The sequence below is a fragment of the Schistocerca gregaria genome, chromosome 7 (assembly GCF_023897955.1).
Source record: "Schistocerca gregaria isolate iqSchGreg1 chromosome 7, iqSchGreg1.2, whole genome shotgun sequence".
Taxonomy (NCBI): domain Eukaryota; kingdom Metazoa; phylum Arthropoda; class Insecta; order Orthoptera; family Acrididae; genus Schistocerca; species Schistocerca gregaria.
Window position 1 is genome coordinate 194,128,262 of NC_064926.1, and position 17,647 is coordinate 194,145,908.

The window sequence follows — 17,647 nt, forward strand, 5'->3', positions numbered from 1 at the left end:
CACAACAACGTTTCACCAGGCAACGCCGGTCAACTGCTGTTTGTGTATGAGAAATCGGTTGGAAACTTTCCTCGTGTCAGGACGTTGTAGGTGTCGCCACCGGCGCCATCCTTGTGTGAATGCTGTGAAAAGCTGATCATTTGCATATCACAGCAGCTTCTTCCTGTCGGTTAAATTTCGCGTCTGTAGCACGTCATCTTCGTGGTGTAGCAATTTTAATGGGCAGTAGTGTAAAACTAATACTCATAGGATGTAAAAGGCTGTACAAATTTATTAAGTGGCTGAAAAAAATCGTAGAGTAATTTGTTTGTTTCTAAAAATACTGGTTATTAATATTTTCAATAATACCTAGTACGGATAAACGATGTTGCACTGTACTGAATCTTTCAGTGGCAAAGTGGCTTGGGCCAGCATGGTGCCGAAAATAAATAAACAAATGCAGTCAGTATTCAACAGTATAGGAGCACGCAGGTAACGAGCCACTGTACCGCCGCGCGTGTGACGTGAGGTGGGCAGCACGGCGCATGCGCGGCGCCGGCAGCTCTCGCCGCAGGTCGGGGTTCGTCGCTCGGCGCGGCGCGGCGCGGCCGTCTGCGGAGACCCACAGTCGACGGTCGACAGCCGGCGGTCGATCAGCTGTGGTCGGCTCCGCACAGCGCGCCACACGCCGTCCCGTGAGTACTGCTGAGCCGAAGCTGGCGCTGCCGCTGGCGCGTTCTCAGCAAGGGATGCTGGCGCTTGGCACACTTCAAAACGCCTACCTGTTTACAGTTTCGCTTGCGCTCTTTCAGTACATCTACACATTTGCAGTTATATTTCCACTCTAAATGAATTTTTCCCTGTAAATTTTCGACAACCCTAAATCCTGCTTGCAGCCGTTTGAATCACTTTTTCGTTATCTGTTGGTTCCGATTCACCATGTCGCGGTAACTAACAGTATCATTTCTGCTTTGGAGATTAAATTTGTTCGATATTCTCTAGCAACATTATTATCTGTCATAAAACATATAAAAACTAAACCGTTCGCACATGGAATATAGCTTTGCTTTTGTTTACCACTGCAAACAAATACGGTTTTCGAGTACTAACGAAGTATCGTTAAAAACACGTCAGGACATTGCTCTACAGAATTATCATAGGAATTTTTATTTTTTAAATTTGTTTCTTGAAATAATATCGCTTGTACGTTTATTCGAGAGGCAATAAGTCTGTGCAAGCACATCTTAGATCCCTACCTTTGACTAATTTTTTGTATGTGTCTTACAAAGAACCAAAAATTATGAATAGCTATCTTTGTAAGAAGTTGCCTTTTTCACACTCATATCTTTTAGCAACTGTGCGGAAACCTCTTGATATCTCGCGGCTAAAATTTATTGGATTATGGCGATCGCATTTCAATTTAACAATCGTTGTTGTTGCAATCAGTTTCAGTTTCTTAATTAGAAGTTCATAATAAACTTCATACCCCTAATAGTTTCAGGTAACTGCGTGATCTAGAAAAAAAATGGTAACTATTCGAATGAAATTTTTACGAGTGAGTGAGATGTTTTGGTGATTTCAAACGCCTGGAAAACGAAATAAAATTTGTAACTAATTTTGAAGGAACAAATGCGTGGACTGCAATTATAGTGAACGCTCAAATGGAAAAATTCCGCCGTTTTGCTGTTCCAGTGTTTATGGATGATTTTCGGGTGCTACGTATCTTAGCCTTGATGGGGACTGTGATATTTTTTTCTCATTTTGTTATTTAATTCTTAAGACAGGATGAGATGGTGGCAACACAATATTCTGCTCTCAAAATAAGGGTCATGCCTTTTTTAACCAAGATTGAAATACGTAAATAAAAATGAATGAACGTAATTCATAATATTGCTGTACTTGACACAAAACTGTTGTTGGTGTGTTGTTCCTCTATGTCTGTGAAGGCTGACATTGTTTCCAGGCTATCCACCGAGTTTGTTACAATAGCGAGTGAAGAATTTGTACCAAGGACTGGATGACAGAGCATAATTAGAGTGGAAGTGTTGTGTGGGGACTGTAAAAGGCTAGAATTGCAACGGTTTTAGGATAAATCAGGTGGTTATTTTATTGGATGGATTGCGGAGTGATGCAACTTACGAGGCAAGGTTCGCGATAAAGCTGAAGAAGTTTCTAGACAGGAAAAATTGTAGAGGCGATCCCCGATCTTTGGAAGAAAAGCACGACTTGCCAAATTACATTATATATATATATATATATATATATATATATATATATATATATATATATAGAGTAATATGTCAAGTGTATAGGTGTAATGTGTTGCTAAAGGTGGGACAGTGTGGTGACATTAATGATGAGTAATATTGGTATTTGGGTGATACCTCGTTGTTAGGCTGTAATTCGTGTCATCTCATAGCTCCTTCATTAGTGGTGAAATATAAAAATTGTATTCGATAAAACAAATTATGGTGTTGAATGTACATGAATTAAATGAATCCATGTAATTCTTATCTGTTCCTTCCTGGCGGCCTGTCTGCGCTCCAAATACGCACCGTCTGTCCTGTGGGTTAAGAAACACCTGTTGCCAAAACCGAAGACCGACGTATGGGGTTGCAAACTAACAGTGTGGCCAGTGTCGCGTGTTCTGCGCTGACAAAAATTTAAGATCTGTATTCCCCCTCTAATAACGTTCCTAGTTCTAAGTCTGAAAGTATTCATGCGTGCGACAGATTCGTAACATGCCATTGTGCGAAGCTAAATTTAATGTACCATTTCTGATAATTCAACCAGGAAAATTTACTCTTATATCGCAATACATCTCTTAAAATCATGTCGCACAGTTCTGCATTTGAACGAAGGGACGCGAAAGAGAATGCACCCTTAAAATATTTTGTCGAAGCATATGAGATGTTCTCAACATGAGCTACGTATTTAAAAATGTAGTCTGTCAAAATCTGAAGAACAAGCAAAAAGGAAGATTTTCATGATATCGAAACTACCTCCAACAGAAAAAAGGGAAAACGTAAGGTGAAACGGTTTCCCACACTTACTGGTATTACAGGTTTCAGTCGATGTAATACGTTTTCTAATTCACAGCTATGTACACTCTCTTACAGATCACAATAACACGATCGCAAACTGAATTCTGAAAAGAAATAAACATAGCTGAACAACAGTTCTGCTGGAGTGTAAATTTAATAACTGTAATAAACACAAGGGAAAAATATCTGAAATATCAGTAATTGTCGTTTTAAACCTAAGATTTTAGTTTCACAGAAAATATGTCAAGTAACAAAATGTTATTAGTAGCAAATTCCTAACAGCATTAAAACTTTTTCTGTAATGAAGAGTGTAGACAAGAACGCAATTAACCAAATTCGCACTAATGTATATCTTTCGTAAAATTTCCCAGTGAAACTGATCGTTGTAGCTCAGCTTGCGTGTATTTGTTGATGCACCGGGAATCGAACCAGGATCCTGTGCATGCTAGACAAATACGTTACCAGTTATCTTTTTTTCTTTTTTCGTTGATCTCATTTTTTCGTTATTGTTCCTTGTGTTTGCTCTGGGCGGACGTCATATCACACCCGCTCAAGTTCAATGATCCACTCACTCAGTTTTTTTTATTACAGAACGCAGCTAACCGTCTGACCGAACACACTGAAAAAACCACCGAGGACTATGTAACAGCACAAAATCGTGTATGTAAAGAAGTGAAGACACGGAAATTGCATTTTGTCTAAGGCGGAATCTTCAGACATAGTTTCATATTATTTTTTCAGACTTGCATTCTTGTCTTCTTGGCAACTTTTGAGACCTGCTGGCACCCCCTGATGAATTAATCCTCCTCTCTACGTAGTGACCCTGCAAAATCATTCAACGTGGTCGCACCACTTTGGACGTAGCAAAACGGCGATTATTGCTCTGGTGTACAGGGTGGAATCACTAGGAACCGTTCCAAATCATTTGAAGTAATTTGAAAGTGACCTGAAACAGCAAAGAGTATTTATGCTTTTTCAAATGGTTCAAATGGCTGTGAGCACTATGGGACTTATCATCTGAGGTCATCAGTCCCCTAGAACTTAGAACTACTTAAACCTAACTATCTTAAGGACATCACACACATCCATGCCCGAGGCACTATTCGAACCTGCGATCGCAGCGGTCGTGCGGTTCCGGACTGAAGCGCCTAGAACCGCTCGCCGACAGCGGCCGGCTATGCTTTTTCAGCCCTTCTGTTTAGCGGCCTCCTGCAGTCTGATCAATGAGGGCAGCAATATTGACATGTACTTGAATAAAACACCCTTAGTTGGGCACCACATCGGGGGTGCCGAAAGGGTTGTCATCACGCTCTGGAATAGCTGCAAGACACCACTCAGCTGAAATGGGTGTCCAAGTCTCTGACTGGTACATTTTTAATGGACTCAACTAAGTTGCGCGGCTGGCACAGACTGTATTGCCGTTATTTTTACGTGTGTTAATGCTGCACCCCGCTGTGATAACGCCACAGGACGCCACGAAACAGAGGGGGCTGAAAAAGAATAAGCACCGTTGCTGCAGCACACATTCAAATTTATTCGAATAGTTTTGAGTGGTCCTTAGTGATTACAAACTACACAATAATGACTGTCGTGCTACAGTCCAAAGGGGTGGGATCGCGTTGAATGGGGTTTGCCGACCCACAACATCGTTAGAGAAGGACTGAATCTTCTAAGGGATGTCAGCACTGTCAAAGGTTATCAGGATCGTCGTCCTATTGCTCATCGCACTGTAAACTGTCGTTGTCGACCGTGAACTGGAGGGAATGAACGTCCCAAGGGAAGGGGTGGTTTCATTGGCGCCCTTTACAACATCCCCTGAGGACTTTACGTGTCGATTCCGAGTGGCTCTGGGCCTTAAATATTTTCCCCTGCCCCCCCCCCCCCCCCATCATAAGAAAACCGTGTGATTTCAACGCTGGGTGTCACGGTTATGTCTTTCATCGCAGAGAGATCAAAACGAGGGCTGAAATGCGGGTAAGACGGGATGTGACGACGTTCCTATCTTGTGATACGTCCACGATGGCGTTGGGCAGAATTGTGCTGAAATTTGTTACCAATGTGACATCAATAAACCACCTCACAGCTCACATGAACTCCTGATATGTGGTCTAGTCTTCGTATGTGTCGGCATCGGAACCTTGTTGTTTGAAGCTCGCCCAATCGGAGGGTGACGTCGCAGGGCATCATTCTTTTGGACCAGTACATAGGAAGCTTGTAGGCACATTTCAGCTCAATTTAAAATTCTTGCGTCACAATGGGAGACAAAGTTTGCAAGAAATTATGTGTTTTGTGCAGTGTGGATAATTTTCTGAGTTGTATTTCGGATCTTCACATGTTGTATGAATTTGATGGGAGCAGTTTCATGTAAGAGTAATTTCAGTATTCACAATGGATCCAACGCATGACAAGCATTTTCGCATAATTCACAAAAGAACAGGCATATTTTTCCAACTATCAAATGGAACGAGAAACATTTATTAGAGCTATTACCGTCTTGCTGAAACAAACTATCGCATAAATGCTGTAGAAAAAAAAGGCTCTGAGCACTATGAGACTCAACTGCTGTGGTCATTAGTCCCCTAGAACTTAGAACTACTTAAACCTAACTAACCTAAGGAAATCATCCATGCCCGAGGCAGGATTCGAACCTGCGCCGTAGCAGTCGCACGGTTCCGGACTGCGCGCCTAGAACCGCGAGACCACCGCGGCCGGCAAAATGCTGTAGATATACGCTGAAGATACAAAGGAACTGACACAACTGCCTAATATCCTGTAGCCCCCCCCCCCCCCCCCCCCCCGAGCACGCAGAAGTATCGCAACGCGACGTTGCATGGACTCAACTAATGTCTGAAGTAGTGCTGGAGGGAACTGACACCATGAATCCTGCAGGGCTGTCCATAAATCCGTAAGAGTACCAGGGGGTGGATATCGCTTCTGAACGGCACAAACAAATGTTTTTTATTCTAGTCTTTGATCACAATATGAATTCTTTAGACGATGACCGGTTTCAGTCCGTAATGACCATTCTCAGACCTTTTTTACACCACGTCCTAAAGTGATAGGGCCACAATGGCATCGTCAAAACATATAAATATAATCTGCACAGCATCGTCATATAGATATAAGATAAGGCGTAGGTCTATTCTTGCAGAATCTTTTTCCGGTCGCAGCGATGTCGGAGATCTAATGTTTTACCTGATTCCTGATATTCACAGTACACTCGTGAAATGGTCGTCCGGGAAAATCCCCACTTCATCGTACCATCGCCCGTCCGCCGATTATAACGCCACATTCAAACTCACTTAAACGTAGGTAACCTGCCATTGTAGCAGCGGTAACCGATCTAACAACAGCGCCAGACATTTGTCTTGTATAGCCGTTGCCGATCGCAGCGCAGTATTGCGCCTATTTACATATCTCTGTATCTCAATATGCATGCCTATTTACTAGTTTCTTTGGCGTATCAGTGTATGAGAAGCCATATAAAAGATAGGTTTCTGTAAGGCTTCCTCCTAGGTGACTGAATCTATGTCAGTTACCTGCCAACCACTGCACATACTACATGCGGCTTCACCACACATCTTCAGTCTCCGAAGGCAGCTATCGTAATGCGCCCAATGTAAGTAGAAGACGATCGTGGATACGCCACTTATTAGAGCCAACTGACGTGGTTGGAAACTTTACAGTTTTATTCGTTCATCCACTAAGCTCATGGAGAGCGCATTTTAATTACCTTCACTACTATCTACAGGTGAAATACCCTCAGACCTCAAGAAGAATATAATAATTCCAATCCCAAAGAAAGCAGGTGTTGACAGATGTGAAAATTACTGAACTATAAGTTTAATAAGTCACGGCTGCAAAATACTAACGCGAATTCTTTACAGACGAATGGAAAAACTGGTAGAAGCCGACTTCGGGGAAGATCAGTTTGGATTCCGTAGAAATATTGCAACACATGAGACAATACTGGTCCTACGACTAATCTTAGAAGATAAAGAGAAGGCAAACTTACGTTTCTAGTTTTTGTAGACTTGGAGAACGCTTCTGATAATGTTGACGGGAATACTCTCTTTCAAATTCTGAAGGTGGCAGGGGTAAAATACAGGGAGCGAAAGGCTATTTACAATTTGTGCAGAAACCAGATGGCAGTTATAATAGTCTAGGGACATGAAAGGGAAGCAGTGGCTGGGAAGGGAGTGAGATAGGGTTGTAGCCTCTCCCCGATGTTACTCAATATGTATATTGAGAAAGTAGTAAAGGAAACAAAAGAAAAATTCGGAGTAGGTATTAAAATCCATGGAGAAGAAATAAAAACATTGAGGATCGCCGATGACATTGTAATTCTGCCAGAGACGGCGAAGGGCTTGGAAGAGCAGTTGAAAGGAATGGACAGTGTCTTGAAAGGAGGAAAACATCAACAGGAGCAAAACGAGGATAATGGAATGTAGTCGTAATAAGTCGGGTGATGCTGAGGGAGTTAGGTTAGGAAATGAGAACTTAAGGTAGTAAATGAGTTTTGCTATTCGGGGAGCAAAATAACTGATGATGGTCGAAGTAGACATGATATAAAATGTAGTGTGGCAATGGCAAGGAAAGCGTTTCTGAAGAAGACAAATTTGTTAATACCGAGTATAGATTTAAGTGTCAGGAAGTCGTTTCTGAAAGTATTCGTATGGAGTGTAGCCATGTGTGGAAGTGAAACATGGACGATAAACAGTTGGGACAAGAAGAGAATAGAAGCTTTCGAAATGTGGTGCTACAGAAGAATGCTGAAGATTAGATGGGTAGATCATATAATTAATGAGGAGGTACTGAATAGAATTGGGGAGAAGAGGAGTTTGTGGCACAACTTGACCAGAAGAAGGGATCGGTTGGTAGGACATGTTCTGAGGCATCAAGGGATCACCAATTTAGTATTGGAGGGCAGTGTGGAGGGTAAAAACCGTAGAGGGAGACCAAGAGATGAATACACTAAGCAGATTCAGAAGGATGTAGGCTGCAGTAGGTACTGGGAGATGAAGAAGCTTGCACAGGATAGAGTAGCATGGAGATCTGCAGCAAACCAGACTCAGGACTGAAGACCACAACAACAACAACTATCTACGTAACATTGCCAGTCTCGAATAATTTAATTTTGCTCTAAATTGTACAATTATTTTACATTATTCGACTAACTACGTACAGGGTGATTATTATTAACTTTTAAAAACCTCCGAAACGACGTACATGGCACTGAGACAAATAATTTAATGTAAGACACACGGTGCCGCAAGTGACAGGAAATACTCCAAAACTGGATGACAAATGTTGAACATCGGACGCCACGGGATGGCACGCCTCCCCGCGCGTTGATATGCCACACCTGGTCATCCCAACTCAAGTTACGTGTTCCCGTCGGTGTGGCTCTTTACCCCCGTGACCGACTTTACTGAATGCCACTCGGTGTTCCAGTCTTGCGTCTGGCAGGCAATAAGTTTCTCACTGCGTTAGACACTTGTGTGTTTTCACTGAGGTAAGATTTATTGTTTTATTTACCGGTCTCCGCTGGTTTACAGCAGGGTACAATACAACAAAGCCCTATGGTACTGCATCATTAGCAAACGGCTGGAAGCTTCCGCATTCCGTTGCTGCCAGTAAATGACCTACGGTGTTGTTACTAAATAATGTCTGTAAACAAGAAAAGGAGGGTCATAAGAAAAGAAACACAAAATATGAACAGGTTTCCATTGGTTACAGCGAGGAAAATAGTTTTGAAATATCTACCTTCACAGCAGATCACATATACAAAAGTGTTCGCAATGTGCACCGTTTGCTCGATTGCAAGTATTGCATCACTGTCATCCCTTCAAGCCCACGCCCAACCGCTGCATGCGTGACACGGTAAGCCATCTGGTGACGTCACATGTTCAACATTTGTTATGCATTTTTGGGGATTCTTCCATAAAAACACGGGAGAACTGCCGGATGTCAGTAACGTCCTGCTACGATATTTCGGCGCAGAGTCTTCTGGCCATCTTCAGGTGAGTACCAGTGTAGTACTGTAGGACGTTACTGACATTCAGCAGTTCTCCCGTGTTTTGATGGAACAATCAGTACGCCGGGAAAGCCTTAAACATCACATTTTTGGGGAATTTCCCGACATTTGCAACTCTCTGTGTCTTATATTATATTACTTGTCTCAGCCTTCTATAAGTTGCTACGGGGTTTTTTAAACGTTAATAAGAATTACATGTATAAGAACATGGTTCCAGCATCTTTTTACGAGAACAACATGCAATTATACTTTAAGTGATATTCGGCCTTTACTTCGTTCATATTTATCAGATTTAAATTCTCCTTTGAATGAAGTACATATATTTTTTCTCACTGTAATTAAGTAAAACAAAGAAAAAAGCCAGAAAAAGATCTTTACACAGTATGAAACTACTTTTACAACTCTTAACAAAGTGGTAATTTTTTTATATTTACTGTTATAGCGTCTACTTTTAAAGTACACATTTCGAGAGAATGTACTATTTATAGTTCGCGTCTTCATTTGTAACTAATGATCTCAGTTCACTGCCAATGTGAAGCGCTTCGGGAGCTACCAGAATTCCGCTTAAGCCTTCGCAGGCGTTCTTCCAATGTCGCGGATTTGGCTAGCAACAAAAATATAACCGAGTTAGGTACGAGATTGGTAGTTGCGATTAATTAATCGTCGTTCATTCAGGATGTCGATTAAAATTTATTTGTGTGACTGTCGATGTACGTTTCAGTTGGGTCCATTACATAAGAGTGTGCTTCCGTGCAGGATTATCTTGATTTTGTTGTGGTCTTCAGTCCTGAGACTGTTTTGATGCAGCTCTCCATGCTACTCTATCCTGTGCAGGCTTCTTCATCTCCCAGTACCTACTGCAACCTACATCCTTCTCAATCTGTTTAGCGTATTCATCTCTTGGTCTCCCTCTATAATTTTTACCCTCCACGCTGCCCTCCAATACTAAACTGGTGATCCCTTGATGCCTCAGAACATGGCCTACCAACCGATCCCTTCTTCTTGTCAAGTTGTGCCACAAACTTCTCTTCTTCCCAATCCTGTTCAATACCTCCTCATTAGTTATATGATCTACCCATCTAATCTTCAGCATTCTTCTGTAGCACCGCATTTCGAAAGCTTCTATCCTCTTGTTGTTCAAACTATTTATCGTCCATGTTTCACTTCCGTACATGGCTACCCTCCATACAAATACTTTCAGAAACGACGTCCTGACACTTAAATCAATGCTCGATGCTAACAAATTTCTCTTCTTCAGAAACGCTTTCCTTGCCATTGCCAGTCTACATTTTATATCTTCTCTACTTCGACCATCATCTGTTATTTTGCTCCCCAAATAGCAAAACTCCTTTACTACTTTAAGTGTCTCATTTCCTAATCTAATTCCCTCAGCATCACCCGACTTAATTCGACTGCATTCCATTATCCTCGTTTTGCTTTTGTTGATGTTCATCTTATACCATCCTTTCATGACACTGTCCATTCCGTTCAACTGCTCTTCCAAGTCCTTTGCTGTATCTGACAGAATAACAATGTCATCGGTGAACCTCAAAGTTTTTATTTATTCTCCATGTATTTTAATACCTACTCCGAATTTTTCTTTTGTTTCCTTCACTGCTTGCTCAATATACAGATTGAATAACATCGGGGATAGGCTACAACCCTGTCTCACTCCCTTCCCAACCACTGCTTCCCTTTCATGCCCCTCAGCTCTTATAACTACCATTTGGTTTATATACAAATTGGAAATAGCCTTTCACTCCCTGTATTTTACCCCTGCCGCCTTCAGAATTTGATTATCTTATCCGTCTATTATTTTTGGAAGCCCTTAGATGCGTTTTCCACCTCCTCTGCGAGAAAGAATGTTTTACTCTTTACGAAGACGACAGAAAGAAGCACAGAGAGGTAGAGGACAGAACTCGTTTCGAAATCAAATTGCTGCAGTCTGTTGTATTACTAAACGGATAAAACGGTCATAATTTTAGTTGCAGGTTGCCTACCTAACGGCATCCAGGGGCAACAAATATTTGACTTTCAGTATTTCCTAAAATTATTGACTGAATTTGCAAATTTAAAATGCTGTCATAATTTACTCATTAAGAGGTACAATCTTACGTTAGAGGCTTCAAGTCACGTATTAAACTGTGTACCTGCCTAAAGTCAGAGTAACTCATGGCCTCAGACGTTTGAATCTGGGAGGTGGATTCTCCAAAGAATCGTTGGTGGGGGGAGGGAGGGGTAGTGTTACATGTTACTAATGGTTTCACAAACAGGGCTTTGCTCAATTTCTTTTTCTACCCATGTCCAATGGAACTTTTGCTTTTCGTTTTGGTTTGTCCAACTATACCGCCAACAGATTGGTACAATTATAGAAACATCTGTATATAGAAATCACGGTGTTTAAATTTTGAAAAATGATGTACCGTAATTTGTCTCTGATAAATGTGGCTGAGTTCCAGAGCCGAAGAAACACGACAGTCAGCCACTTGTCATATACACTGAGGTGATAAGTCATCGGATTGTAACTATGCACACGTACAGATAACGGTAGTATCGCGTACATAGGGTATAAAAGGGCTTTGCAATGGCGGAGCTATCGTTTGGACGCGGGTGACTGATGTGAAAAGGTTTCCGACGTGATTATGGCAGCACGGCGGGAAGGCGGAATGGTAGTTCGAGCTAGATGCATGGGACATTCTATTTCGGAAATCGTTACGAAATCCAATATTGCGCGATCTACAGTGTCAAGAGTGTGCCGAAAATTCCAAATTTCAGGCATTACGTCTCACGACGGACTACGTACTGGTCGACGGCAATCATTTAACGACCGAGAGCAGCTGCGTCAGCGTAGAGTTGTCAGTGCTAACAGACAAGTAACAGTACGTGAAAAAAGCGCTGAAATCCATGTGGCACGTACAACAAACGTATCCGTTAGTTCAGTATGACGGAATATGGCGTTAATGGGTTATGGTAGCAGATGATCGACGCGAGAGCCTTTGCTAACAGCACGACATCGCCTGTAGAGCCTCTCCTGGGCTCTTGACCGTATCGATTGGACCCTAGATGACTGGAAAACCGTGGCCTGATCAGATGAGTCCTGGTAAGAGGTGATGGTAGGGCTCAAGTTTGGGGCACGTGCCATGAAGCCATAGATCTAAGCTGTCAATAAGGCACTGCGCAAGCTGGTGGTGGCTCCATAAAGGTGTGGCTGAACAGGACTGGAAATGGTTGTGTTCGTCTACGTCCAAAGGGATGCGACCACGTTGAATGGTTTTGCAGAGTCACTATGTACTTAGAGAATTAGAGAAGGGTTAATTCATCTGGAGGTGGGTCCCAGAAGGTGCCAAAAGTTGCCAAGAATGTCGTCCTGTTGTTCATCACACTACGAACTGTCGTTTTCATGGGCACACTGTGTTGGGATCAACGCGGCAAGGGAAGGAGTTGCTTCATTGTCGCCCTTTGTGATACCTCCTGAGGGTTTTTTCTGTGGATTCCGAGCGGCGGTGTATCTGAAATGTTTTTACGGCCACCAATAAGCAAACTGCGTGATATTAACGCTGGATGTCAAGGTTCTTACCTCCATCGCAGAGGGGTTAAAAGAAGGGCTCGAATGCGTGTAAGATGTGATGTGACTTCCTCACCATCGTGTGACAAGTCCATGCTGAAATTTGGAAGCAATGTGACATCATTAACCACCCTTTCACCTTACATGAAATTCTGAGTTGCGGTCTTTCTTTCGCTTGTGCCTACACTTTGCTGTTTGAAGCGTTGCCGAGCCTGAGACTGACATCGCAGCGCGTCACGATTTTGCACAATTGCGGAGGGAGGCTGTAGGCACTGTTGAGCCAGATTTCAAGTTCATGCGTCACAGTGGGAGACAACTACGTGGTTTTGAAAAGTTATACATTTTTATGCAGTGCAGTATGGTCAGTACTTTTGAAATATTTTCTTTGTCTCGAAATAAGGGTCGTCCGAAGTGTGATTCATCACTGAAGACAATTCTACTACAGTTAATGGGGTTCCAGACCGAAGACGTGTTTGGAGAAGCTCCGGATGACGTTCGGATACCAATATGGCCGTCACCCGGCGTACTGCCCGACAACTGAGAGTGATGGTCTCGGGTTCCATTTCTTTTCTTAGAGCACCCCTTCGGTTGTCATCCGTGACACCCTTAGAGCACAGCAGTATGTGACAATATTTTACGCCCTGTTTTGTTGTCCTTCATGGGAAGCCATGCTGGGCTTACATCTGAGTAAGATAAACCCCGCCCACACACGGCGAGGGTTTCTACAGTTTGTCTTCGTGCTGGCCGGACCCTACCTTGGTCATCAAGACCATCCGATCTCTCCTCAACTGAGAACGTTTGGAAAATTATCAGCTGGGCCCTCCAACTAGCTCGCGATTCTGACGAATTGACGTGGCACTTGGACAGAATTTGGTACGACATCTCTTAGGAGGTCATCCAGCGACTCTATCAGTCAATGCGAAGCCGAATAACTGCATGCACAAGGTTTAGAGCTATACCACCGCGTTACTGACTTGCTCAGTTTGAGAAGCTCTTTGTCTTGATTAAATCATCAAATTTTTCTGAAGTTATAATCATTTGCTTGTCTGTACTCGTACATCACATCTACCGATTTTCATCTCATTCGGAAAATTCCTTCCCGGTGCGTCCTTTTTTTTTGTTTTAAAGTGTATCTCATTATCGCATCAGACTACATCTTTCGAGAAATGTTTTGCTTCCAATTGCATTTGCGCCATTTCCTAAAAATCTTATCACCGTGACTCAAAAATACACGGCGTGACTCAAAAATTCACCCACTCATGGTGAACTCAAATGATAACTGAACTTTTCATGTAGCTGAGAAGCTAAGGTTCTGTTTATTTACATAAAAGTTTAACTATCAAAATTCACTCCAGGAGCGCAAACTTTTCTGCATGTCCTGCTTAATTGTACACCATTTGCTGTAGCATTACATGTTAATGAATGCTTCGCTCTTACGCGTTATCAAAATCAGAGGAGCTTCTTAAGACAAATATTGAAACGAAATAACTTTTGCCTAAATAATAAGCTCCCAGCACAACGCAATTTAATCAGCGTTATTAGTTTGCTGCAACGCAAATGCGTTGTCTGAGCACTTGGCCTTCCAAACTGTTGAGTATTTGGAAGTTTGTTGTAAGGTCTTATGGGACCAAACTACTTAGGGGTCATAGGCCCTAATCCTACACACTAATTAATCGAACTTAAACTAACTTACGCTATGGACAACACACACACCCATGCCCGAGGGAGAACTCGAACCTCCGACGAGGGGAGCCGCTCGGACCGTGACAAGGCGTTGTAGACCGCGCGGCTATCCCACGCGGCGACTGTTGTGTCTAAGTCCTCTTTGTATGTTTTATGCACAGAAGCTTCAGTGTTATGCCTAGTAACATCAAGACTTAACACCATGCACGGACTACAGTCAGATTTGAAATTAATTTGATACTTATACTTGAGTCTTTAACAGTAACCAAACGCAGCAAACCGATGACTTTATTGGTAACTGATGCGAAGATTTTGGCCTAACACATTGCCTGACAAATGTTAAGCCCCAGGAGACATGGTCAGATATCAGCATAACTTCCTGCACGTACTCACCATTGGCAACTATGTAACTGATCAGAGTCGCAATTCTCTGTGATAAGTAGAAAGGCCACTAAAGTGCATTACCGTTTTCGTCTAGTGTTGTTATCGGGTCATGTACGGTATATAAAGTGAGTGGACAGCATCATATGTGACGCGATTACTGTGAAGGACATGGAGATGTCGTGTACTTGTGTGAGGCAGCATTATTAGCACCTGACAGAGTTTAAAAGGGACCTATTTGTGTGTATCCATTTCCCTCGCTGCAATATCTATACCTGTGGGACATTCAGATGGCCAATGATCTGGTGTCGAACCACGTGGAAACGTGAGAGCAGGCCTATTCGTCCTCAAGATTCCGGTCACCCTCTTGTGACCACCACAAACGAGGGTCACCAAGCACTATTTAATCCCTTCACACCTGTGTCTGCCATCCGAGGGCAAGTAATGGATTACCTGCAACATTCAGTGTCATTTCGCACCATTGGTCGAAGACTAACATCAGCTGAACTAGGGAATTACTACCCCTCCAGCTATGAACTATCTCTTGATGCTGAAGTACTCCCATGGCCAAAAGATCCTGAGACCTGTCCCCAACAGAGTACGTGTTGGACCACCTTGGACGGCAACTCTGTCCCAGTGCCCTTAACATTTCAACAAAAACTGCTGGATTTGAAGTGGTGCCATACCCAAGAAGAACGAACTGCTGATGGATGGCGTCGCATTGTCTTCAGCAAAGAATCATGATTCTTCACCACTCCGGATGATCATGACCAGCGATGTGTCAGCGACCTGGGAAGAGGTTCCACTCTTCTAGCGTTTTGGAGAGGCATAGCGATATTAGTCGTAGCGTTGTGTCGTGGGGAGCCCCCTCGTATGACTTCAGGTCATGGATTGTAGCGATTGAAATAACTCTCACAGCACAGTGGTACATCACGGACATTATGCGTCCTCATGTGTTGTATCGGATGCGACAGAACCATGGTGCGATATTTCAACAGAACAATGCTAGTCCACACATGGCAGCTGGCTCTATGAACTAATTGATGTTGAGGTGCTCCTGTGACCAAAAGATCCCCAGATCTGTACGCGATAGAATATGTGTGACCAGCTTGGAGCACAACTCTGTCCCAGTGCTAATATTCAGGATATCAAGGAGTAGTTACAATAGCTGTGGGCAAGCTTGTCTCAGGAGAGGATTCAATGGCTAAGTGACGCCCTTACCAACCGAATCAGACCATCCATCCAGGCCAGAGGGGTGCAACGTCACACTGATAATTGGGCTCATACTTCCAAGATATTTGTAAATGTGGTTCGAGTTTGTAGTCACTGGAGTAACATCACATAACCCCCCCCCCCCCCCAACCCGTGAAACTTCATTTCGTTTCCTCCTCCCCTCTGGGTGCTTCACTATTCTGTCAGGCACTGTATTTACAGAAGAATGGGAAATTGGTTGAATCCACCTTGAATAAAATCTATATATGTCCATCTTTTCATAGATGGTTGTGGGACCTCGGCTGTTCAGTCCAGAATGTCAGATCAAACACTTTTCAGCCGTCTAAATTTACAATTGTTATTTTATTGGGCTACCGATTTCGGCGATGTATTACGCCATCTTCCGTCTCCCTGACCAACGTATTGGAAGATTCCCATCTCTGGTCCAATCACAATAGGGGCCATCATTCAATAACTGATATCCGTAGATTTTTGAGAAAGTCAGAAGGTGATGTTTGAAGTGATCACTGTCTCAAAAATCTATGGATACCAATTACTGAATGCTGGCCCCTATTGTGAATGGACCAGAGATGGAAATCTTCCAACACGTCCGTCAGGGGACCTGAAGATGGCGTAATGTATCGCAAAAACTAGTAGCCCAATAGAATAACAACTAGAAATTTAGACGACTGAAAGGTGCTTGATTTGATATTCTGTTTTGAACGAAATCAGTTAGGATTACGGAGAAACGTAGGAACTCGTGAGGCAATATTGGTCCTAAACTGATCTTGGAAGATGGACTAAATAGGTGCAAACCTACGCTTGTAGCATTTGTGGATTTAGATAAGGCTTTTGACAGTGTAGACTGCAATAACTCTTTGAAACTCTGAAGACAGATAAAATAAAATACAAGAAACGGAAGGTCACCTAAAACTTGTACAGAAATCACACAGCAACTGCAAGAGTAGAAGGGCTTGAAACGGAAGCAGTAGTTGAAAAGGAAGCGAGACACAGTTATAGTCTCTCTCAGTTGGTATTGAGTCTGTGTATAGAGCAAGTGGTAAAGGAACCTGGAAAGGCGGTTAAATATCAGGGAGAAGAAATAAAAGCCCTGCGATTTGCCAATGACATTGTAATTCAATATGAGGAGTTACAAGACGTGACAGATCAGTTCAGCAGAATATATAGTGTCTTCGAAAGAAATTACAAGTTGAATATCAATAAAAGTAAAATAAATGTAATAGTTTGTAGTAGAATTCATTCAGCTGATGCTCATGGAATAACATGTTGAAAAGAGACTCTAAAGGTAATCTATTGTGGAAGTAGAGAGGATGTGAAATACAGACTGACAATAAAAAGGAAAGTTTATGAGAGAAAGTACCACCACAGCTGTATCTTGAGAATGACTTTGTTGTCTCACACGACTAGTTTCGGCGGCACATTACCGCCTTCTTCAGGCCCCACCACTGCCAAAAGAGCGTTAGATTTCCTTGGCACATTTATTGTGGAGTCCTTGTTGCTAGTACACGTGGGATAGCTCTCCTCAGGAGTCTCTGCTCGACACCGTGTTGTTTCCGATATGGATTGCAGACAACGTGGTGTCGAGTAGACGGTTCAAAGGTCATTTCTTATCGCAGTAAACACCTTCCTTTCTTGCTCCTTTCGCCTCTCCTTCCATTTATTATCCAACTAGCTTGCCCAGGCATTTATTTCTTCCAGTCTTCTATTAGAAAACAAAAGGTATAA

At 42.7% G+C, this 17,647-nt stretch overlaps 1 protein-coding gene across 4 annotated transcripts in view; it reads left to right on the top strand.

Annotated features, from left to right (window-relative positions):
- Positions 1-456: 456 nt before the first annotated feature.
- LOC126282049 (glycine receptor subunit alpha-3) overlaps positions 457-17,647 on the top strand; it is a 692,635-nt gene continuing 675,444 nt past the window's right edge. For 3 of the 4 annotated variants that reach the window (XM_049981479.1, XM_049981476.1, XM_049981477.1), the window contains exon 1: positions 579-674. The gene's annotated coding sequence lies outside the window, so the exon portion shown is untranslated. Of the gene's footprint in view, positions 675-17,647 lie in introns of all 4 variants that reach the window. The other variant, XM_049981474.1, reaches the window with a different exon arrangement.